Here is a 27,213-nt window from a genome sequence, read left to right on the forward strand (position 1 = left end):
AATGTTAAAAACAAAATTTCTCTGAATATAATCTGTCAGAAAAAAATATACAATGTTTTATTTTACTCTATTTTGGAGTATATACACCAACTCAGTATGCTCTCTTATGTAAAATACAGAAATTCTAGTTTTACCCTAATCAATAAAATCTAAATATTATCTAGGCACCCCAATGTTAAAAACAAAATTGCTCTGAATATAATCTGTCAGAAAAAAATATACAATGCCTTATTCTACTCTGTTTTTCAGTATATACACCAACTCAATATGCTCTCTCATGTAAAACACCGAAATTCTAATATTACGCGAATCGAAAAAAATCTAAATAATATCTAGGCACCCCAAAGTAAAAAGAAAAGAACTCTGAATATAGAATGTTAGAAAAAATATACAATGCCTTATTCTACTCTGTTTTGGAGTATATACACCAATTCAGTACGCTCTCTTATGTAAACTACAGAAATTCTAATTTTACCCTAATCGAAAAAAACTAAATATTATCTAGGCACCCCAATGTTAAAAACAAAATTGCTCTAAATATAATCTGTCAGAAAAAATATACAATGCCCATTTCTACTCTTTTTTGGAGTTTATACACCAACTCAATATGCTTTCTCACGTAAAATACAAAAATTCTATATTTAAGCGAATTGAAAAAAATCTAAATATTATCTAGGCACCCCAATGTTAATAACAAAATTTCTCTGAAAATAATCTGTCAGAAAAAATATACAATGCCCATTTCTACTCTTTTATGAAATTTATACACCAATTCCATATGCTCTCTCATGTAAAATACAGAAATTCTAATTTTACCCGAAACGAAAAAATCTAAATATTATATAGGGACAGCAATGTTAAAAACAAAATTGCTCTGAATATCATCTGTCAGAGAAAATACACAATGCCATATTCTACCCTGTTTTGTAGTATATACACCAACTCAGTGTGCTCTGTCATGTAAAATACAGAAATTCTATATTTAAGTGAATCGAAAAATATCTAAATATTATCTAGGCACCCCAATCTTAAAAGCAAAATTGCTCTCATTATAATCTGTCAGAAAAAATATACAATGCCGTATTCTACTCTGTTTTGGAGTATATACATTAACTTCATATGCTCTCTCATGTAAAATGCCAAAATTCTAATTATACGCGAATTGAAAAAAATATAAATAATATCTAGGTGCCCCAAAGTTAAAAGAAAATGGCTCCGAATATAGTCCGTTAGAAAAAATATACAATGCGTTATTCTACTTTTTTTGGAGTATATACACCAACACAGTATGCTCTCTCATGAAAAATACAGAAATTTTAATTTTACCCGAATCGAAAATAATCTAAGTAATACCTAGGCGCCCTATGGTTAAAAGAGAATGGCTCTGAGTATTGTCTGTTACGAAAAATATGAAATGCCTCATTCTTCTCTGTTTTGGAGTATATACACCAACTAAATAAGCTCTCTCATGTAAAGTACGTAAATTCTAATTTTACGTGAATCGAAAAAAATCGAAATATTTTCTAGGCACCCGAATGTTAAAAGCAAAATTTTTCTGAATATAATCTGTCAGAAGAAATATACAATGCCCTATTCTACTCTGTTTTGTATTATATACACCAACAATATGCTCTCTCATGTAAAATACAGAAATTCCAATTTTAGGCGTATCAAAAAATAATCTAAATAATGTCAAGTCACTTCAAAGTTAAAAGAAAATGGCTCTGAATATAGTCTGTTGGAAAATATATACAATGTTTTATTCTACTCTGTTTTGGAGTGTATACACCAACTCAGTATGCTCTCTCATGTAAAATACAGAAATTCTAATTTTACGTGAATCGAAAAAAATCTAAATACTATTTAGGTGACCCAATGTTAAAAACAAAATTGCTCTGAATATAATCTATCAGAAAAAATATACAATGCCCTATACTACTCTGTTTTGGAGGATATACAACAACTCCATATGCTCTCTAATGTAAAATACACAAATTCTATATTTACGTGAATCGAAAAAAATCTAAATATTATCTAGGCACCTTAATGTTAAAATCAAAATTGCTATGAATATAATCTGTCAGAGAAAATATACACTGCCCTTTTCTACTCTGTTTTGGAGTATATACACCAACTCAATATGCTCTCTCATGTAAAATACCGAAATTCTAATTTTACACGAATCGAAAAATATCTAAATAATATCTAGGCACCCCAAAGTTAAAAGAAAACGGCTCTGAATATAGTCTGTTAGAAAAAATATACAATGCCATATTCTACTCTGTTTTGGAGTATATAAAGCAACTCTTTATGCTCTCTAATGTTAAATACATAAATTCTATATTTAAGTAAATCGATTAAAATCTAAATATTATCTAGGCACCCCAATGATAAAAACAAAATTACTCTGAATATAATCTGTCAGAAAAAATTTACAATGCCCTTTTCTACTCTGTTTCGGAGTATATACACCAATTCAATATGCTCTCTCATGTAAAATATAGAAATACTAATTTTACGCAAATTGAAAAAAATCTAAATAATATCTAGGCGCCCCAAAGTTAAAAGAAAATGTCTCTGTAAATATTCTGTTAGAAAAAATATACAAAGCCTTATTCTACTTTCTTTTGGAGTATATACACCAACTCAGTATTCTCTCTCATATAAAATACAGAAATTCTAATTTTCCGTGAATCGAAAAAAATCTAAATATTATCTAGGCACCCCAATGTTTAAAACAAAATTGCTCTTAATATACTCTGTGAGAAATAATTATGCAATGCCCTAATCTAATCTATTTTTGGAGTATATATACCAACTCCATTTGCTCTCTCATGTAAAATACCAAAACTCTAATTTTATGCAAATCGAAAAAAATCTAAATAATATCTAGGTGTCCGAAAGTTAAAAGAAAATGGCTCTGAATATAGTCTGGTAGAAAAAATATACAATGCCTTATTCTACTCTTTTTTGGATTATATACACCAACTAAGTATGCTCTCGCATGTAAAATACAGAAATTCTAATTTTACCCGAATTGAAAAAATATAAATATTATCTAGGCACGCCAATGTAAAAAACAAAATTGCTCTGAATATAATCTGTCAGAAATAATATACAATGCCCTATTCTACTCTGTTTTGGAGTATATACAATAACACCATATGCTCTCTCATGTAAAATACAGAAATTCTATATTTAAGCGAATCGATTAAAATCTAGATATTATCTAGGCACCCCAATGTTAAAAACAAAATTTCTCTGAATATAATCTTTCAGAAGAAATATACAATGTTCTATTCTACTCTGTTTTTGAGTATACACACCAAATCCATATGCTATCTCATTTAAAATACAGAAATTCTATATTTAAGCAAATCGAAAATAATCTAAATATTATCTAGGCACCCCAATATCAAAATCAAAATTTCTCTGAATATAATCTGTCAGAAATAATATACAATGCGTTATTCTACTGTGTTTTGGAATATATACACCAACTCGGTATACTCTCTCATGTAAAATACCGAAATTCTAATTTTACGTGAATCGACAAAATCTAACTATTATCTAGGCACCCCAATGTTAAAAGCAAAATGGCTTTGAATATAATCTGTCAGAAAAAATTTACAATACCCTTTTCTACTCTCTTTTGGAATATATACACCAACTCAATATGCTCTCTCATGTAAAATATAGACATTCTAATCTTACACAAATCAAAAACAATCTAAATAATATCTAGGCGCCTCAAAGTTTAAAGAAAATGGCTCTGTAAATATTCTGTTAGAAAAAATATACAATGCCTTATTCTACTTTGTTTTGGAGTATATACACCACCTCAGTATGCTCTCTCATGTAAAATACAGAAATTCTATATATAAGCGAATCGAAAAAAATCTAAATATTATCTAGGCACCCCAATTTTAAAAACAAAATGATCTGAATATAATGTCAAAGAAAATATACAATGCCCTTTTTTACTCTGTTTTTGAGTATATACACCAACTCAATATGCTCTCTCATGTAAAATACCGAAATTCTAATTTTACGCGAATTGCAAAAAATCTAAATAATATCTAGGCGCCCCAAAGTTAAAAGAAAATGGCTCTGAATATAGTGTGCTACAAAAAACATACAATGCCTTATTCTACTCGGTTTGGAGTATATAAACCAACTCAGTATGCTCTCTAATGTAAAATACAGAAATACTAATTTTACCCGAATCAAAAAAATCTAAAAATTATCTAGACACCCCAATGTTAAAAACAAAATTGCTCTAAATATAATCTGTGAGATAAAGTATACAATGCCCTATTCTACTCTTTTTTGAAGTATATACACCATCTACATATTCTCTCTCATGTAAAATACAGAAATTCTATATTTAAGCGAATCGAAAATAATCTAAATAATATCTAGGCACCCCAATGTTAAAAGCAATATTGCTCTGAATATAATCTGTCAGAAAAAATATACAATGCCCTATTCTACTCTGTTTTGCAGTATATACATCAACTCCATATGCTCTCTCATGTATAATACAGAAATTCTGTATTTAAGCGAATCAAAAACAATCTAAATATTATCTAGTCACCCCAATGTTAAAAGCAAAATTGCTCTGAATATAACCTGTCATAAAAAATATACAATGCCCTTTTCTACTCTGTTTTGTAGTATATACATCAACTCAATATGCTCTCTCATGTAAAATAACGAAATTCTAATTTTACGAGAATCGAAAAAAATCTAAATAATATCTAGGCGCCACAAAGTTAAAAGAAAATGGCTCTAAATATAGTCTGTTAGAAAAAATATACAATGCCTTATTCTACTTTGTTTTGGAGTGTATATACCAACTCAGTATGCTCTATCATATGAAATACACAAATTCAAATTTTACCCGAACCGAAAAAATCTAAATACTATATAGGCACCCTAATATTAAAATAAAAATTGCTCTGATTATAATATGTCAGGAAAAATACACAATGCTTTTTTCTACTCTGTTTTAGAGTATATACACCAACTCAGTATGCTCTCTCATGTAAAATACAGAAATTCTAAATTTACGTTATTTGAAAAAAATCTAAATATTATCTAGGCACCCCAATGCTAAAAGTAAAATTCCTCTGAATATAGTAAGAAAAAATATACAATGCCCTTTTCTACTCTGTTTTGGAGTATACACACCAACTCAATATGTTCCCTCATGTAAAATACAGAAATTCTAAATTTACGAGAATCGAAAAAAATCTAAATATTTTCTAGGCACTCTAATGTTAAATAAAAATTTCTCTGAACATAATCTGTCACAAAAAATATACAATGCCCCATTCTACTCTTTTTTGGAGTATATACACCATCTCAATATGGTCTCTCATGTAAAATACAGAAAATCTATATTTAAGCAAATTGAAAAATATCTAAATATTATCTAGGCAACCCAATGTTAAAAGCAATATTGCTCTAAATATAATCTGTCAGAAAAAATATACAATGCCCATTTCTACTCTGTTTTGGAGTATATACACCAACTCAATATGCTCTCTCATGTAAAATACAGAAATTCTATTTTTACCAGAATCGAAAAAATCTAAATATTTTCTAGGCACCCCAATGTTAAAAACAAAATTGCTCTGAATATAATCTGTCAGAAAAAATACACAATGCCCTTTTCTACTCTGTTTTGGAGTATATACACCAACTCAATATGCTCTCTTGTAAAATACCGAAATTCTAATTTTACCAGAATCGAAAGAATCTAAATATTTTCTAGGCACCCCAATGTTAAAAACAAAATTGCTCTGAATATAGTCTGTCAGCAAAAATATAAAAAGCGATATTCTACTCTCTTTTCAGTATATGCACCAACACAATATGCTCTCTTATGTAAAATACAGAAATTCTCATTTTACGTGAATCGAAAAAAAGCTAAATAATATCCAGGCCCCCGAAAGTTAAAAAAAAATGGCTCTGAATATAGTGCGGTACAAAAAATATACAATGCCTTATTATCCTCTGTTTTGGAGTATATACACCAACTCTATATGGTCTCTCATGTAAAATACAGAAATTCTACTTTTCCGTGAATCAAAAATATCTATATATTATCTAGGCTCTTCAATGTTAAAAACAAAATTGCTCTGAATATAATCTGTCAGAAAAAAGATACAATGCCCTATTTTATTCTGTTTTGGAGTATATACACCAACTCCATATGCTCTCTCATTTAAAATACAGAAAATCTATATTTAAGTGAATCTAAAAAAATCTAAATATTATCTAGGCACCCCAATGTTAAAAGCAAAATTGGTCTGAATATAATGTGTCAGAAAAAATATACAATGCTTTTTTCAACTCTATTTTGGAGTATATACACAAACTCAATATGCTCTCTCATGCATAATACAGAAATTCTAATTTTAGGTGAATCGAAAAAAATCTAAATAATATTTAGGAGCCCCAAAGTTAAAAGAAAATGATTCTGAATATAGTCTGTTAGAAAAAACATACAACGCCTTATTCTATTCAGTTTTGGAGTGTATACACCAACTCAGTATGCTCTCTCATGAAAAATAGAGAAATTCTAATTATAACCGAATCGAAAAAATCTAAATATTATCTAGGTCCCCCAATGTGAAAAAAAAATTGCTCTGAATATAATCTGTCAGAGAAAATATTCAATGCCCTATTCTACTCTGTTTTGGAGTATATACACCAACTCCATATGCTCTCTCATGTAAAATACAGAAATTCTATATTTAAGCGAATCAATAAAAATATAAATATTATCTAGTCACGCCAATGTTAAAAGCAAAATTTCTCTGAATGTAATCTGTCAGAAAAAATATACAATGGCTTATTCGACTCGGTTTTGGAGTATATACACCAACTCAGTATGCTCTCTCATGTAAAATACAGGAATTCTAAATTTACATGAATCGAAATAAATCTAAACATTATCTAGGCACCCGAATGTTAAAAAGAAAATTGCTCTGAATATAATCTGTCAGAAAAAATATACAATGCCCTCTTCTACTCTGTTTTGTAGTATATACACCAACTCAATATGCTCTCTCATGTAAAATACACAAATACTAATTGTACGTAAATCGAAAAAAATCTAAATAATATCTAGGCGCCCCAAAGGTAATAGAAAATGGCTCTAAATATACTCTGTTAGAAAAATATACAATGCCTTATTCTACTTTGTTTTGGAGTATATACACCAACTCAGTATGCTCTCTTATGTAAAATACCGAAATTCTAATTTTACAAGAACCAAAAAAAATGTAAATATTATCTAGGCAACCGAATGTTAAAAGCAAAATTGCTCTGAATATAATCTGTCAGAAAAAATATACAATGCCCTATTCTACTCTGTTTTGGAGTATATACACCAACTCCATATGCTCTCTCATGCAACATACAGAAATTCTATATTTAAGCAAATCGAAAAAAATCTAAATAAACTCAAGGTGCCCAAAAGTTTAAAGACAATGGCTCTGAATATACTCTGTTAGAAAAAATATACAATGCCTTATTCTACTCTCCTTTGGAGTACATACACCAACTCCACATGCTCTCTCATGTAAAATACCGAAATTCTACATTTACGTGAATCAAAAGAAGTCGAAATATTTCCTAGGTGCCCCAATGCTAAAAGGAAAATTGCTCTGAATATAGTCTGTCAGAAAAAATATACAGTGCCCTTTTCTACTCTGTGTTGGAGTATATACACGAACTCAGTATGCTCTCTCATGTAAAATACCGAAAATCTAATTTTACGTGAATCGGACAAAATCTAAATATTATCTAGGCACCCAAATGTTAAAAGTACAATTGCTATGAATATAATCTGTGAAAAAAAATATACAATGCCCTTTTCTACTCTGTTTTGGAGTATATACACCAACTCAATATGCTCTCTCATGTAAAATACAGAAATTCTATTTTTACCAGAATCGGAAAAAATCTAAATATTTTCTAGGCACCCCAATGTTAAAAACAAAATTGCTCTGAATATAATCTGTCAGAAAAAATATACAATGCCCTTTTCTAATCTGTTTTGGAGTATATACACCAACTCAATATGCTCTCTTGTAAAATACAGAAATTCTAATTTTTCCCATATCGAAAAAATCTAAATATTATCTAGGCACCCCAATGATAAAAACAAAATTGCTCTGAATATAATCTGTCAGAAAAAATATACAATGCCCTATTCTACTCTGTTTTGGAGTATATACACTAACTCCATATGCTCTCTAATGTAAAATACAGAAATTCTATATTTAACAGAATCGAAAAAAATCTAAATATTATCTAGACACCACAATGTAAAAAGTAAAATTGCGCTAAATATAATCTATCAGAAAAAATATACAATGCCCTTTTCTACTTTGTTTTGTAGTATATACACCAACTCAATATGCTCTCTCATGTAAAATACCGAAAGTCTAATATTACGCGAATCAAAAAAAATCTAAATAATATCTAGGCGAACCAAAGTTAAAAGAAAATGACTCTGAATATAGTCTGTCAGAAAAAATATACAATGCCCTATTCTACTCTGTTTTGGAGTATATACACCAACTCAGTATGCTCTCTCATGTAAAATAGAGAAATTCTTATTTTACCAAAATCGAAAAAATCTAAATATTATGTAGCCTACCCAATGTTAAAAACAATATTCCTCTGAATATAATCTGTCAGAAAAAATATACAATGCCCTATTCTACTCTGTTTTGGAGTATATACACCAACTCTATATGCTCTCTCATGTGACATACAGAAATTCTATATTTAAGCAAATCGATTAGAATCTAAATATTATGTAGGCACCCCAATGTTAAAAACAAAATTGCTCTGAATATAATCTGTCAGAAAAAAATATACAATGCCCTATTCTACTCTGTTTGGGAGTATATACACCAAATCAGAATGCAATCTCATGTAAAATACAGTAATTATAATTTTACCCGCATTGAAAAAATCTAAATATTTAGGCACCTCAATGTTTAAAGCAAAATTGCTCTGAATATAATCTGTCAGAAAAAATATACAATGCCCTTTCTACTCTGTTTTGTTGTAGATACACCAACTGAATATGCTCTCTCATGTAAAATACAGAAATTCTAATTTTACCCGAATTGAAAAAATCTAAATATTATCTAGGCACCCCAATGTTAAAAGCACAATTGCTCTGAATATGATCTGTCAGAAAAAATGTACAATGCCCTATTCTACTCTGATTTGGAGTATATACACGAACTCAATATGCTCTCTAATGTAAAAATACCAAAATTCTAATCTTACGCAAATCGAAACAAATTTAAATAATACCTAGGTGCCTCGAAGTTAAAAGAAAATGGCACTGAATATACTCTGTTAGAAAAAATATACAATGCCTTATTCATCTCTGTTTTGGAGTATATACATCAACTCACTATGCTCTCTCATATTGAATACAGAAATTCTAATTTTACCCGAATTGAAAAAATCCAAATATTATCTGGGCACCTCAATGTTAAAAACAAAATTGCTCTGAATATTATCTGTAAGAAAAAATATACAATGCCCTATTCTACTCTGTTATGGGATATATACACAAACTCCATATGCTCGCTGATGTAAAATACAGAAATTCTATATTTAAGCGAATCCATTAAAATCCTAATATTATCTAGGCACCCCAATGTTAAAAACAAAATTGCTCTGAATATAATTTGTCAGAAAATAATATAAAATGCCCTTTTCTACTCTTTTTTGGAGTATATACACCAACTCCATATGCTCTCTCATGTAAAATACAGAAATTCTATTTTTAAGCGAATCCATTAAAACCTAAATATTATCTAGGCACACCAATGTTAAAAACAAAATTTCTCTGAACATAATATGTCAGAAAACAATATACAATGCCCTATTCTACTCTGTTTTAAAGTATATACACCCACTCCATATGCTCTCACATGTAAAATACAGAAATTCTATATTTAACAGAATCGAGAAAATTCTAAATACTATCTAGGCACACCAATGTAAAAAGCAAAATTGCGCTGAATATAATGTATCAGAAAAAATATAAAATGCCCTTTTTTACTTTGTTTTGTAGTATATACACCAACTCAATATGCTCTCTCATGTAAAATACCGAAATTCAAATTTTACGCGATTCGAATAAAATCTAAATAATATCTAGGCGCTTCGAAGTTAAAAGAAAATGACTCTGAATATAGTCTGTCAGAAAAAATATACAATGCCTTGTTCTACTGTGTTTTGCAGTATATACACCAACTCAGTATGCTCTCTCATGTAAAATACAGAAATTCAAATTTTACCCGATTGGAAAGAATCTAAATATTATCTAGGCACCCCATTGTTAAAAAAAAATTGCTCTGAATATAATCTGTCAGAAAAAATATACAATGCCCTATTCTACTCTGTTTTTGAGTGTATACACAAACTCCATATGATCTCTCAGGTAAAATACAGAAATTCTATATTTAAGCGAATCGATAAAAATCTAAATATTATTTAGGCACTCCAATGTTAAAAACAAAATTTCTCTGAATATAATCTCTCAGAAAAAATATACAATGCCCTATTCTACACTGTTTAGGAGTATATACACCAACTCAGAATGTAATCTCATGTAAAATACAGTATTCTAATTTTAACCGAATTGAAAAAATCTAAATATTTAGGCACTTCAATGTTAAAAGCAAAATTGCTCTGAATGTAACCTGTCAAAAAAAAATACAATGCCCTTTTCTACTCTGTTTTGTAGTATATACACCAACTCAATATGCTCTCTCATGTAAAATAGAGAAATTCTAATTTTACCCGAATTGAAAAAATCTAAATATTATCTAGGCACCCCAATGTTAAAAGCAAAATTGCTCTGAATATAATCTGTCATAAAAAATGTACAATGCCCTATTCTACTCTGGTTTGGAGTATATACACGAACTCAATATGCTCTCTCATGTAAAATACAGAAATTCTAAATTTATGCAAATCGAAAAAAATCTAAATAATATCTATGCACCCCAAACTTAAAAGAAAATGGCTCTGAATATAGTCTGTTAGAAAAAATGTACAATGCCTTATTCATCTCTGTTTTGCAGTATATACACCAACTCAGTGTGCTCTCTCATACTAAAGACAGAAATTCTAATTATACCCGAATTGAAAAAATCTAAATATTATCTAGGCACCCCAATGTTAAAAACAAAATTGCTCTGAATATTATCTGTCAGAAAAAACATACAATGTTCTATTCTACTCTGTTATGGAGTATATACACCAACTCAATATGCTCGCTGATGTAAAATACAGAAATTCTATATTTAAGCGAATCCATTAAAATCCTATTATCTAGGCACCCCTATGTTAAAAACAAAATTGCTCTGAATATATTCTGTCAGAAAAAATATACAATGCCCTATTGTACTTGGTTTTGGAGTATATACACCAACTCCATTTGCTCTCTCATGTAAAATATAGAAATTCTATATTTAACAAAATCGAAAATATTCTAAATATTATCTAGGCACCCCAATGTTAAAAACAAAATTGCTCTTAATATAATCTGTCAGAAAAAATATACAATACCCTATTCTACTCTGTTTTGGAGTATGAACACCAACTCAGTATGCTCTCTCATGTAAAATAATAAAATTCTAATTTTACCCTAATCGAAAAACTTTAAACATTATCTAGGCACCCCAATGTTAAAAACAAAATTACTCTGAATATAATCTGTCAGAAAAAATAAACAATGCCTTATTCTACTCTGTTTTGGAGTATATATACCAACTCAATAAGCTCTCTCACGTAAAATACAGAAATTCAAATTTTACCCGAATCGAAAAAATATAAATATTATCTAGACACCCCAATGTTGAAAATAAATTGCTCTGCATATAATCTGTCAGAAAAAATATACAATGTCCTATTCTACTCTTTTTTGAAGTATGTACACCGCTTCAGTATGCTCTCTCATTTAAAATACCGAAATTCTAATTTTATGTGAAACGAAAAAAATCTAAATATTATCTAATCACCCAAATGTTAAAAGCAAAATTGCTCTGCATATAATCTTTCAGAAAACATATACAATGCCCTGTTTTACTCTGTTTTGTAGTATATACACCAACTCAATATGCTCTCTCATGTAAAATACCGAAATTCTAATTTTACGCGAATAGAGAAAAGTCTAAATAATATCTAGGTGCCCCAAAGTTAAAAGAAAATGGCTATGGATATACAATGTTAGAAAAAATACACAATACCTTATTCTACTCTGTTTTGGAATATATACATCAACTCAATATGCTGTATAATGTAAAATACAGAAATTCTATATTTAAGCGAATCGAAAAAAATTTAAATATTATTTAGGCATGCCAATGTTAAAAGCAGAATTGCTCTAAACAAAATCTGTCAGAAAAAATATACAACGCACTTTTCTACTCTGTTTTGTAGTATATCCACGAACTCAATATGCTCTCTCATGTAAAATACAGAAATTCTACTTTTACGTGAATCGAAAAAATCTAAATATTATCTAGGCACCCCAAGGTTGAAAACAAAATTGCTCTGAATATAATCTGACAGAAAAAAATATACAAAGCCCTATTCTACTCTTTTTTGGAATATATACACCAACTCAGTATGCTCTCTCATGTAAAATACCGAAATCCTAATTTACGTGATTCGAAACAAATCTAAATATTATCTAGGTACCCCAATGTTAAAAGCAAAATTGCTCTGAATATAATCGGTCAGAAAAAATATACAATGCCCTTTTCTAATCTGTTGTGGAGTATATAGACCAACTCAATATGCTCTCTCATGTATAACACAGAAATTCTAATTTTATGAAAATCGAAAAAAATGTAAATAATATCTAGCTGCCCCAAAGTTAAAAGAAAATGACTCTGAATATAGTCTGTTAGAAAAAATATACAATGCCTTATTCTACTCAGTTTTGGAATATATACACCAACTCATTATGCTCTCTCATGTAAAATACCGAAATTCTAATTTTAGGTGAATCGAATAAAATCTACATATTATCTAGGCACCCCAATGTTAAAAACAAAGTTTCTCTGAATATAATCTGTCAGAAAAGATATACAATGCCCTATTCTACTATGTATTGAAGTATATACACCAACTCAGTATGCTCTCTCATGTAAAATATTGAAATTCTAATTTTACGTGAGTCGAAAAAAATCTAAATATTATCTAGGCACCCCAATGTTAAAAGCAAAATTGCTCTGAATATAGTTTGTCAGATAGAATACACAATGCCCTTTTCTACTCTGTTTTGGAGTATATAAACCCACTCAATATGCTCTCTCATGTAAAATACCGAAATTCAAATTTTACTCAAATCGAAAAAAATCTAAATAATACCTAGGTGCCCCAAAGTTAAAAGAACATGGCTCTGAATATAGTCTGTTAGAAAAAATATACAATGACTTGTTCTACTTTGTTTTGCAGTATATACACAAAGTCAGTATGCTCTCTCATGTTAAATACCGAAATTCTCATTTTACGTGAACCGAAGTAAATCTAAATATTATCTAGGCACTTGAATGTTAAAAGCAAAATTTCTCTGAAAGTAATCTGTCAGAAAAAATATACAATGCTTTTTTCTACTCTGTTTTGTAGTATATACACCAACTCCATATGCTCTCTCATGTAAATTACAGAAATTCTATATTTATGCGAATCGAAAGAATCTAAATATTATCTAGGCACCAAATGTTAAAAACAACATTGTTCTGAATACAATCTGTCAGTAAAAATATACAATGCCCTATTCTACTCTGTTTTGGAGTATATACACCAACCCTGTATTCTCTCTCATGTAAATACAGAAATTCTGTATTTTAGTGAATCGAAAAAAATATAAATATTATCTAGGAACCCCAATGTTAAAAGCAAAATTTTTCTGATTATAATCTGTCAGAAAAAATATACAATGCCTTTTTCGACTCTGCTTTGTAGTATATACAACAACTCAATATGCTCTCTCACGTAAAATACAGAAATTTTAAATTTACGCGAATCGATAAAAATCTAAATAATATCTAGGTGCCCCAAAGTTAAAAGAAAGTGGCTCTGAATATAGTCTGTTCGAAAATGTATACAATGCCTTATTTTACTCTGTTTTCGAATATATACACCAACTCAGTATGCTCTCTCATGTAAAATACCGAAATTCAATTTTACATGAGTCTAAAAAAATGTACATATTATCTAGGCACCCCAATGTTGAAAACAAAATTGCTCTGAATATAATCTGTCAGAAAAAATATACAATGCCCTATTCTACTCTGTTTTGGCGTATATACACCAGCTCCATATTCTCTCTCATGTAAAATACAAAAATTCTATATTTAAGCGAATCCAAAAAAAATCTAAATATTATCTAGGCACCCCTCTGTTAAAAGCAAAATTGCTCTGAATATAATCTTTCCGAAAAAATATACAATGCCCTTTTCTGCTCGGTTTTGTAGTAAATACACCAACTCAGTATGCTCTCTCATGTAAAATACAGAAATTCGAACTTTACCTGAATCGAAAAAATGTATATATTATAGAGGCACCCCAATTTTAAAAACAAAATTACTCTTAGTATAGACTGTCAGAAAAAATATACAATGCCCTATTCTACTCTTTTTTAGAGTATATCCACCAACTCAGTATGCTGTCTCATGTAAAATACCGAAATTCTAATTTTACGTGAATCTAAAAAAATCTAAATATTATCTAGGCACCGCAATGTTAAAAAAAAAATTTCTCTGAATATAATCTTTCAGAAAAAATATACAAAGCCCAATTCTACTCTTTTTTGGAGTATATACTCCAACTCCATATGCTCTGTCATGTAAAATACAGAACTTCTATATTTAAGCGAATCGAAATAAATCTAAATAATACATACGCCTTTTAAAGGTAAATGAAAATGGCTCTGAATATAGTCTGTTAGAAAAAATATACAATGCCTTATTCTACTCTGTTTTGTTGTATATACACCAACTCAGTATGCTCTCTCATGTAAAATACAGAAATTCTAATTTTACTCAAATAGGAAAAAATTTAAATATTATCTAGGCACCACAATGTTAAAAACAAAATTGCTCTGAATATAATCTCTCCCAAAAAATATACAATGCCCTTTTCTACTCTCTTTTGTAGTATATACAACAACTCAATATGCTCTCTCATATAAAATACCGAAATTAAAATTTTAGGTGAATCGATAAAAATCTAAATAATATCTAGGCGCCCCAGAGTTAATAGAAAATGGCTCTGAATATAGTCAGTTAGAAAATGTATACAATGCCTTATTCTACTCTGTTTTAAAGTATATACACCAACTCAGTATGCTCTCTGTGATAAAATACATAAATTCTAAATTTACGTGAATCGAAAAAGTGTAAATATTATCTAGGCACACCAATGTTAAAAGAAAAATTGCTCTGAATATAATCTGTCACAAAAAATATACAATGCCTTTTTCTACACTGTTTTAGAGTACATACACCAACTCAATAGGCTCTCTCATGTAAAATACCGAAATTCTAATTTTACGTGAATCGAAAAAAATCTAAATAATATCTAGGAGCCCCAAAGTTAAAAGAAAATGGCTCTGAATATAGTGTGTCAGAGAAAATATACAATGCCCTATTCTACTCTGTTTTCGAGTATATACACCAACTCAGTATGCTCTCTCATGTAAAATACAGAAATTCTAAATTTACGTGAATCTAAATAAATCTAAATATTATCTAGGCAGTCCAATGTTAAAAACAAAATTGCTCTGAATATCATCTGTCAGAAAAAATATACAATGCCCTATTCTACTTTGTTTTGGTGTATATACACCAGCTCCATATTCTCTCTCATGTAAAAAACAGAAATTCTATATTTAAGCGAATCGAAATAAATCTAAATATTATCTAGGCACCCCAATGTTAAAAAAAAAATTGCTCTGAGTATAATCTGTCAGAAAAAATATACAATGCCCTATTCTACTCTGTTTTAGAGTATATACACCAACTCCACATGCTCTCTCATGTAAAATACCGAAATTCTAATTTTACGTGAATTGAAAAAATCTAAATAGTATCTAGGCACCCCAATGTTAAAAGCAAAATTTCTCTGAATATAATATGCCATAAAAAATATACAATGCCCTTTTCTACTCTGTTTTGGAGTATATACACCAACTCAATATGCTCTCTCATGTAAAATACCGAAATTCTAATTTTACGCGAATCGAAAATAATCTAAATGATACCTAGGCGCCCCAAAGTTAAAAGAAAATGGCTCTGAATATAGTCTCTTAGAAAAAATATACAATGCCTTATTCTACTCTGTTTTGGAGTATATACACCAACTCAGTATGCTCCCTCATGTAAAATAACGAAATTCTAATGTTACATGAATCGAAAAAATTCTAAATATTATCTGGGCACCCCAATGTTAAAAAAAAATTGCTCTGAATATAATCTGTCAGAAAAAATATACAATGCGCTTTTCTACTCTGTTTTGTAGTATATACACCAACTCAATATGCTCTCCAATGTAAAATACAGAAAATCTAATTTTACCCGAATCGAAAAAATCTAAATGTTATCTGGGAACCCCAGTGTTAAAACAAAATTGCTCTGAATGTAATCTGTCAAAAGAAATATACAATACTTTATTTTACTCTGTTTTGTAGTATCTAAACCAACTAAGTATGCTCTCATGTAAAATACCGAAATTCTAATTTTACGTGAATTGAATAAAATCTAAATATTATCTTGGCACCCCAATGTTGAAAGTAAAATTTCTCCAAATATAATTTGTCAGAAAAAATATACAATGCCCTTTTCTACTTTGTTTTGGAGTATATAAACCAACTCAATATGCTCTCTCATGTAAAATACCAAAATTCTAATTTTACACGAATCGAAAATAATCTAAATGATATCTAGGCAGCCCAAAGTTAAAAGAAATTGGCTCTTAATATAGTCTGTTAGAAAAAATATACAATGCCTTATTCTACTGTGTTTTGGAGTATATACACCAACTCAGTATGCTCTCTAGTGTAAAATACCGAAATTCTAATTTTACGTGACTCGAAAAAGATCAAAATATTATCTAGGCACCCGAATGTAAAAAGTAAAATTGCTTTGAATATTATCTGTCAGAAAAAATATACAATGCCCTTTGCTACTCGGTTTTGGAGTATATACACCAACTCAATATGCTCTCTCATGTAAAGCACGGAAATTCTAATTTTAAGCGAATCGAAAAAAATCTAAATAATATCTAGGCACCCCAAAGTTAAAAGAAAATGGCTATGAATATAGTCTGTTAGAAAAAAATATACAATGCCTTATTCTACTCTGTCTTAAAGTATAAACACCAACTCAGTATGCTCTCTCATGCAAAATAGAGACATTCTAATTTTACGCAAATCGATAAAAATCTAAATAATATCTAGGCGCACCAAAGTTAAAAGAAAATGGCTCTGAATATAGTCTGTTAGAATAAATATACAATGCCTAATTCTACTCTGTTTTGGAGTATATACACGAACTCCACATGGTCTCTCATGTAAAATACAGAAATTTTATATTTAAGTGAAACGAAAAAAATCTAAATATTATCTAGGCACCGCAATATTAAAGACAAAATTACTCTGAATATAATCTGTTATAAAAAATATACCATGCCTTATTCTACTCTGTTTTGGAGTACATACACCAACTCAGGATGCCCTCTCATGTAAAATACCGAAATTCTAATTTTACGCGAATCAAAAAAATCTAAATAATATCTAGGCGCCCCAAAGTTAAAAGAAAATGGCTCTGAATATAGTCTGTTAGAAAAAATATACAATGCCTTATTTTATCTTTTTGGGGGGTATATACACCAACTCAGTATGCTCTCTCATGTAAAATACCGAAATTCTAATTTTACCCGAATCAAAAAAAGGTAAATATTATCCAAGCACCCCAATGTTAAAAACAAAATTTCTCTGAATATAATCAGTCAGACAAAATATACAATGCCCTATTCTACTCTGTTTTGGAGTATACACACCAACTCCATATGCTCTCTCATGTAAAATACAGAAATTCCATATTTAAGCGAATCGAAAAAATCTAAATATTATCTAGGTTCCCCAATGTTAAAAACAAAACTGCTCTGAATATAATATATCAGAAAAAATATACAATGCTTTATTCTACTCTGTTTTGAATTATATACACCAACTCCATATGCTCTCTAATGTAAAATACAGAAATTATTTAAGTGAATCGAAAAACACCTAAATATTATGTAGGCACCTCAATGTTAAAAGCAAAATTGATATGAATTTTATCTGTCAGAAAAAATATACAATGCCCTATTCTACACAGTTTTGTAGTATATACATCAACTCAGTATGCTCTCTCATGTAAAATACCGAAATTCTAATTTTACGCTAATCGAAAAAAATCTAAATAATATCTAGGCGCCCCAAAGTTAAAAGAAAATGGCTCTGAATACAGTCTGTTAAAATAATATACAATGTTTTATTCTACTTTGTTTTGGAGTATATGCACCAACTCAGTATGCTCTCTCATGTAAAATACAGAAATTCTATATTTAAGCGAATCGAAAAAAATCTAAATACTATCTATGCACCCAATGTTAAAAACAGAATAGGTCTGAATACAATCTGTCATAAAAAATATACAATGCCCTTTTCTACTGTGTTTTGGAGTATATACACCAACTCCATATGCTCTCTCACGTAAAATACAGAAATTCTAATTTTACCCGAATCGAAAAAATCTAAATATAATCTAGGCACCTCAATGTTAAAAGCAAAATTGCTCTGAATATAATCTGTCAGGAAATATATACAATCCCCATTTCTACTCTGTTTTTTAGTATATACACCAACTCAAATTGCTCTCGCATGTAAAATACCAAAATTCTAATTTTAAGTGAATCGAAAAAAATCTATATATTATCTAGACACCTTAATGTTAAAAACAAAATTGCTCTGAACATAATCTGTCAGAAAAAATATACAATGCCTTATTCTACTTTGTTTTGGAGTATATACGCCAACTCAGTATCTTCTCTCATGTAAAATACCGAAACTCTAACTTTACGCGAATCGAAAAAAATCTAAATAATATCTAGGCACCCCAAAGTTAAAAGAAAATGGCTCTGAATATTCTCTGTTAGAACAAATATACAATGCCTTATTCTACTTTCTTTTGGAATATATACACCAACTCAGTATGCTCTCTCAGGTAAAATACCGAAATTCTAATTTTACGTGAATCGAAAAAAATCTAAATATTTTCTAGCCACCACAATGTTAACAACAAAATTGCTATGAATATAATCTGAAAGAAAAAATATACAATGTCCTTTTCTACTCTGTTTTGGAGTATATACACCAACTCAATATGCTCTCTCATTTAAAATACCGAAATTCTCATTTTACCCAAGTCGAGAAAAATATAAATAATATATAGGCGCACCAAAGTTAAAAGAAAATGGCTCTGAATATTGTCTGTTAGAAAAAATATACAGTGCTTTATTCTACTCTGTTTTGGAGTATATACACCAACTCAGTATGCAGTCACATGTAAAATACTAAAATTCTAATTTTACGTGAATCGAAAAAAATCTAAATATTATCTATGCACCCCAATGTTAAAAGCAAAATTTCTGCAAATATAATCTGTCAGAAAAAATATACAATGCCCTTTTCTATTGTGTTTTGGAGTATATACACCAACTCCATATGCTCTCTCATGTAAAATACAGAAATTCTATATTTAAGCGAATCGAAAAAAATATAAATATTATCAAGGCAACTCAATGTTAAAAAAAAATTGCTCTGAATATAATCTGTCAGAAAAAATATACAATGTAATATTCTACGTTGCTTTGGAGTATATACACCAACTCCATATGGTCTCTCATGTAAAATACAGAAATTCTATATTTAAGCGAATCAAAAAAAATCTAAATATTATCTAGGCACCCCAATGTTAAAATCAAAATTGCTCTGAATATAATCTGTCAAAAAAATATTCAATGCCCTTTTCTACTCTGTTTGTGGGTATATACACCAACTCAATATGCTGTCTCATGTAAAATACCGAAATTTGAATTTTACGTGAATCGAAAAATATCTAAATATTATCTAGGCACCCCTATGTTAAAATCAAAATTGCTCTGAATATAATCTGTCAGACAAAATTTACAATGCCATTTTCTACTCTGTTTTGGAGTATATACACCAACTCAGTATGCTCTCTCATGTAAAATACCGAAATTCTAAATTTACGCGAATCGAAAAAAATCTAAATATTATCTAGGCACCCCAATGTTAAAAGCAAAATTTCTCTGAATATAATCTGCCAGAAAAAATATACAATGCCCTTTTCTACTGTGTTTTGGAGTATATACACCAAGTCAATATGCTCTGTCATGTAAAATACCGAAATTCTAATTATACGCTAATCGAAAGAAATCTAAATATTATCTAGGCACCCCAATGTTAATAGCAGAATTGCTCTGGATATATTCTGTCAGAATAAATATACAATGCCCTTTTCTACATTGTTTTGGAGTATATACACCAACTCAGTATGCTTTCTCATGTAAAATACCGAAATTCTAAATTTAGGCGAATCAAAAAAAATCTAAATATTATCTAGGCACTTCACTGTTAAAAGCAAAATCGCTCTGAATATAATCTGTTAGACAAAATATACAATGCCCTTTTCTACTGTGTTTTGGGGTATATACACCAACTCAATAGGCTCTCTCATGTAAAATACGAAAATTCTAAATTTACGCGGATCGACAAAAATGTAAATATTATCTAGGTACCCCAATGTTAAAAGCAAAATGGCTCTGAATATAATCTGTCAGAAAAAATATACAATGCTTCTTTCTACTCTGTTTTGGAGTATATACACCAACTCAATATGCTCTCTTATGTAAAATACGAAAATTGTAAATTTACGTGAATCCAAAAAAATCTAAATATTATCTAGGCACAAGAATGTTAAAATCAAAATTCCTCTGAATATAATCTGTCAGAAAAAATATACAATGCTCTTTTCTACTCTGTTTTGGAGTATATACACAAACTCAATATGCTCTATCATGTTAAATACCGAAATTCTGAATTTATGCGAATCGAAAAAAATCTAAATATTATCTAGGCACCCCAATGTTAAAAGCAAAATTACTCTGAATATAATCTGTTAGGAAAAATATACAATGCCCTTTTCTGCTGTGTTTTGGGGCATATACACCAACTCAATATGCTCTCTTATGTAAAATACGAAAATTCTAATTTTACGCAAATCGAAAAAAATCTAAATATTATCTAAGCACCCCAATTGTTAAAAGCAAACTGGCTCTGAATATAATCTGTCAGAAAAAATATACAATGCTTTTTTCCACTCTGTTATGGAGTATACACACCTACTCAATATGCTCTCTCATGTAAAATACCGAAATTGTAAATTTACGTGAGTCAAAAGAAATCTAAATATTATCTAGGCATCCCAATGTTAAAAGCAAAATTCCTCTGAATATAATCTGTCAGAGAAAATATACAATGCCCTTTTCTACTCTGTTTTGGAGTATATACACAAACTCAATATGCTCTCTCATGTAAAATACCCAAATCCTAACATTACTCTAAGTATCTCATAAAGTGCACAAGACCCCCGTGATGTTGTTTTCTATAACTAGGGGATTACAGATGACATTACTCCCGATATGACTGCGGCTGTTTGCCGGTCCTGTGATAATGTTTCTAATATCCAAATAAGGAGAGGAGAATTATTCTGCCCATAGGCAAATCCTCTGAGTACGGCAAGAGGAGTACACCGTGCTATGATATGGTCACTAATGTAAACAAGAAAACAATTATATTGAATTAAATATTGCAAGATGTTAACCCCCCCTATAATTTTCCTTCTAATTTCAAGGGGGTGAGGAGGACATTTTTGTCAAAATGGCGGAGGTGTAACTACAGCTATTGCCTACTATATAATAAAAAAGGATAAAATTATTATTTACATATGATATGATTGCCAGTATTATATTACACCACATTTTCAAAATATCTGGGCCCCAGCAGCGGTGGGCATGGCAGCCAAGCGAGGGTGTCCCTATGCAACCAGGTTGGGCATTGCAGCTGCTACGGGCCCTTTGTGGTTTGTCTGGGGGCTGCTACGGGCCCTCTGGTGGTGGCTGTGGTAACAGCCACATAGCCAGAGGGTCTCTCAGCATCCAGGGAGGGCCTGGCGGCTGCTACTGACACTCTGGCACGGGCTATGGGCACAGCCACCTAACCAGGGGGTCCCTACGTAGCCAGGGTGGGGCTGGAAGCTGCTATAGGCCCTTTGGCGGGAGGTGTGGGGATACCCTGCTGTTCACAGGTACACAGTTTGCACCTATTTCTACATGTGTAGATCGTTTACATAATGGGCACATATTTGTACACATGTACATATGTTATTATCACAATAAACATATATGTACATAATATGTGTACAATAAATATGTACTTTATACGTACCTAATATAAACAATATGTACTTTTTGGTGATATTATGTGATATCTACATATTATTGATTATATATCTTATTGTGATAATATGTATGTTACCACTGAAATTTTTAGAAATGTACATAGAGTACACTTTATGTACCTATGCATTGTGTACACATTATAGAAATAAATAGGTACATATTTTACAGATTATGTGCATTTTTTCTACATGTGTACTTTGTACACATATGTACAGCAGAGTAAATATACAGACTATACCTATTTTATACATTTATTGTGATATGTCAATAAATGTACACATGAGTACATTCTGGGATATAATTTTTAGCATATTAGATAGGAATTACACCGGTGACCAAAGTGGGTTTACACCCAGGTGCGCACATAGTTTATACATGTACATGTTGTGCATATTATGTACTCATGTACAGAATGTACATGTCTACATTATATATACATAGGTGTACGCAGCATACATATGTACATACTGTGCACACATACGTACACGTGCATATATTGTACATCTGTACATAATGGGTACATGATGTACATGTCTACACATATCACAATAAATGTAAATATACATAATGTTTGCAATATGTACGTTTATATTATGTATTACGTTTATTGTGATTATATATGCTGTTGTGATATGATATCATTGTGACATTACAAATGTACATATTATACACATTATGTACCTATGCATTGTGCACAGATTATAGAAATAGAAAGAAACATATTTTACAGGTTATGTACATTTTATTTACTTGTGTATTGGGTACACAGAGTAAATATACAGATCTTACTTTATACATTTATTGTGATATGCAAATAAATGTACACATTATGAGTACATTCTGTGATATTACATTTAGAATATAAGATAGAAATTACTCTGGTTACCAAAGTGGGTGTAAACTTATGTGTGCACATACTTTGTACATGTACATACAGTGCATATTATGTACTTGTGTACAGAAGGTAAATATCTACATTATGTGTATGTATGGGTACAGAGCATACATATGTACATACTATGTACATATATCTACACCTGAATTTATTGTACATCCGTATATAATGGGTCCATGCTGTACATGTAAACACATCGTCATACCACAATAAATGGAAATGTACATAATGTGTGAAATACGTACATTTATATTATGTATTACATGTGTATTGTGATTGTATATGCTGTTCTGATATCATTGTGATATTAAAAATGTACATATTGTATACATTATGGACATACCTATTGTGTACATATTATGTACACATAAATGTACATATTGTACAGATTATGTATATTTATTGTACATCTGTAGGGTGCACACATACGTACATCACAGTCAACGTACATATAGTACATATTCTGTGCATTGTTTGTAATATTTCAGTAAGAGTACACATTATAAGTATATTCTGGGATATGATTTTTAGTATGTTAGATAAAAATTACTTTCAATATCAAAGTGGGTATACACTTATGTGTGTCCATTTTGTGATATTATCCATCATATCCTGAGTAGGTGTTTCTCTCATTGTGAAAGCAGGTTTACACTCTCGGATTGCTCCAATATCAAGGCAAACTAAAACTCGTCTGTGATGTAGTTAATAATATCCTGAGGACAAAGGATGACCATACCCTGAATATCGCAGGAAGTGTACACCACCACTGTAGTATTGTTTCTAATGTTCAAAAACGGAAAGGATATTACTCCAAATATCTCAGAAAGCACACAAGCCCCCCGTGATATTGTTTCTAATAACTAGAGAATTACAGATGACATTAACCACGACGTGACTGGGGCTGTACTCTGGTCCTGGAATATTGTTCCTAATATCCAGAGAAGTAGAGGAAAATGTTGCTGCCCATAGGGAAATACTCTTAATACGGCAAGAGGTGTACACCATGCTTTGATATGGTCACTAATGTAAGCAAGAAAACAATTACATTGAATTAAGCATTGCAAAGGATGAAACTCCCCTATGATTTTCATTCTAATGTCAATGGGGGTGGGGATGACATTTTTGTCAATATGGCAGAGGTGTCACTGGAGCTATTGCCTAATATACAAAAAAACAGAATAAGATTATCATTTTTATATAATATGGTTGCCAGTATCATATTACACCTGATTTGCAAAATAGCTGGGCCTCAGCAGCTGTGGGCAGAGCTCACAAGCGAGGGGACCCCTAAGCAGCCAGGGTGGGCCTGGGGGCTGCTCTGGGCTTTTTGGTGGGGTCTGTGAGCACATCGACCCAGCCAGGGGTCCCCGAGCAGCCATGGTTGGCCTGGGGGCCGCTACGGGCACTCTGGCATGGGCTGTGGGCACAGACACCTAGTCAGGGGGTCCCTAAGCAGCCAGGGTGGGCATGGGGGCTGCTACAGGCATTCGAGCAGTGTTTGTGGGCACAGCCCAATTGCCAGGGGGTCTCTAAGCAGCCAGGCTGGGTCTGGGGGCTGCTATAAGGGGGGCTTTGGTAATAGCGTGCTGTGCATCGGTACATAGTTTGCACCTATTACTACATGTGTAAATAGTTTTAATATCGGGCATATATATGTACATGCGTACATATGGTGTTATCACAATAAATTTATATTTACATAATATGTGCAAAATACATATATACCTAATGCATACCTAATGTGTACAATATGTACTTTTTTGTAATATTAGACAATATATATTACTGTGATTATATATCTTATTGTGATTAAATATATTTTATCACTAATATTTTAAGGAATGTGCATAGTGTACACATTATATACCTATGTATTGTGTACACAATATAGAAATATATAGGTACATATTTTACAGATTATGTACACTTTTTCTACATGTGTATTGTGTACACCTATGCAGAGCAGAGTAAATGTACAGACTGTACCTATTTTATACATTTCTTGTGATATGCCAATAAATGTACACATTATGAGTACATTCTAAAATATAATTTTTACCATATTAGAAATTACTCCATTGCCCAAAGTGGGTGTACACCCAGGTGTGTCCATAGTTTATACGTGTACATATTGTGCATATTAGGTACTCATGTACAAAATGTACATGTCAACATTATATGTATTTATGTGTACATAGTGTGCAAATGTACATACTGTTCACACATATGTACATGTGCATATTTTGTACATGTGTACATAATGGGTACATGATGTGCATGTGTACACACCGTGATACCACAATAAATGTAAATGTACACGATGTGTGCAATATGTACGTTTATATTATGTATTACTTGTGTATTGTGATTTTATATGCTGTTGTGATTATATCATTGTAATATTACAATAAATGTACCTTTTGCACACATTTCGTACATACCTATTGTGTACACATTATGTACCTGTAATTGCACATATTGTACAGATTATGTACATTTTTGGTACATCTGTATTGTGTACACATATGTACATAACACTCTATGTACATATGGTATGTATTCTGCACATTGTAACATCTCAATAAGTGTACACATTATGAGTATATTGTGATATATGATTTTTAGTATATTAGATAAAAATTTCTTTCTATATCAAAGTGGGTATACACCCATTTGTGTCCATTTTTTGATATTATCCATCATATTCTAAGTAGGTATTACTCTCATTTTGAAAGCAAGTGTTCACTCTGTGATTGTTCCAATATCACAGGCAAAGCACAAGGCTTCTTTAATGTACTACCTAATATCCTGGGGACAAAAGATTATTATACCCTGAATATCGCAGGAAGTGTACACCACCACTGTAGTATCGTGTCTAATATCCAAAAACGGAAAAGATATTACTCCAAGTATCTGATAAAGCACACAAGACCCCCGTGATATTTTTTCTAATAACTAAGGGATTACAGATGACATTACTCACGATATGACTGGGGCTGTCCGCCGGTCCTGTGATATTGTTCTTAATATCCAGAGAACGAGAGAATAATGTTGCTGCCCATAGGCAAATCCTCTGAATACGGCAAGAGGAGTACACTGTGCTCTGATATGGTCACTAATGTAAACAAGAAAACAATTATATTGAATTTAACATTGCAAGGGGTGAAACCCCCTTATGATTTCAACTCTAATGTCCAGGGGTGTGAGGATGACATTTTTGTCAATATGGCAGAGGTGTAACTAGAACTATTGCCTAGTATATAAAAAACCAGAATAACATCATTTCCATATGATATGGTCGCCAGCATCATATTACACCACATTTTCAAAATAGCCGGGCACAGCGCCCTAGCCGGGGGTTCCCTAAGCAGCCAGCGTCAGCCTGGGAGCTGTTACGGGCCCTCTGGCGGGGAATGTGGTTACAGCTCCCTAGCCAGGGGGTCTCTAAGCAGCCAGGGTGGGCCTTGGGGCTGCTACGAGGGGGGCTGTGGTAATAGCCTGTTCTGCACAGGTACATAGTTTTAATAATGAACACATATTTGTATAAGTGTACAAATGGTGTTATAATAAATATATATGTACATATGTGCACAATACATATAGACCTAATGCGTACCTACTGTGTACAATATGTACTTGTTTGTGATATTACATGATATATATATATT

This window comes from Callithrix jacchus, chromosome 10, assembly GCF_049354715.1.
Source record: "Callithrix jacchus isolate 240 chromosome 10, calJac240_pri, whole genome shotgun sequence".
NCBI classification, from domain to species: domain Eukaryota; kingdom Metazoa; phylum Chordata; class Mammalia; order Primates; family Cebidae; genus Callithrix; species Callithrix jacchus.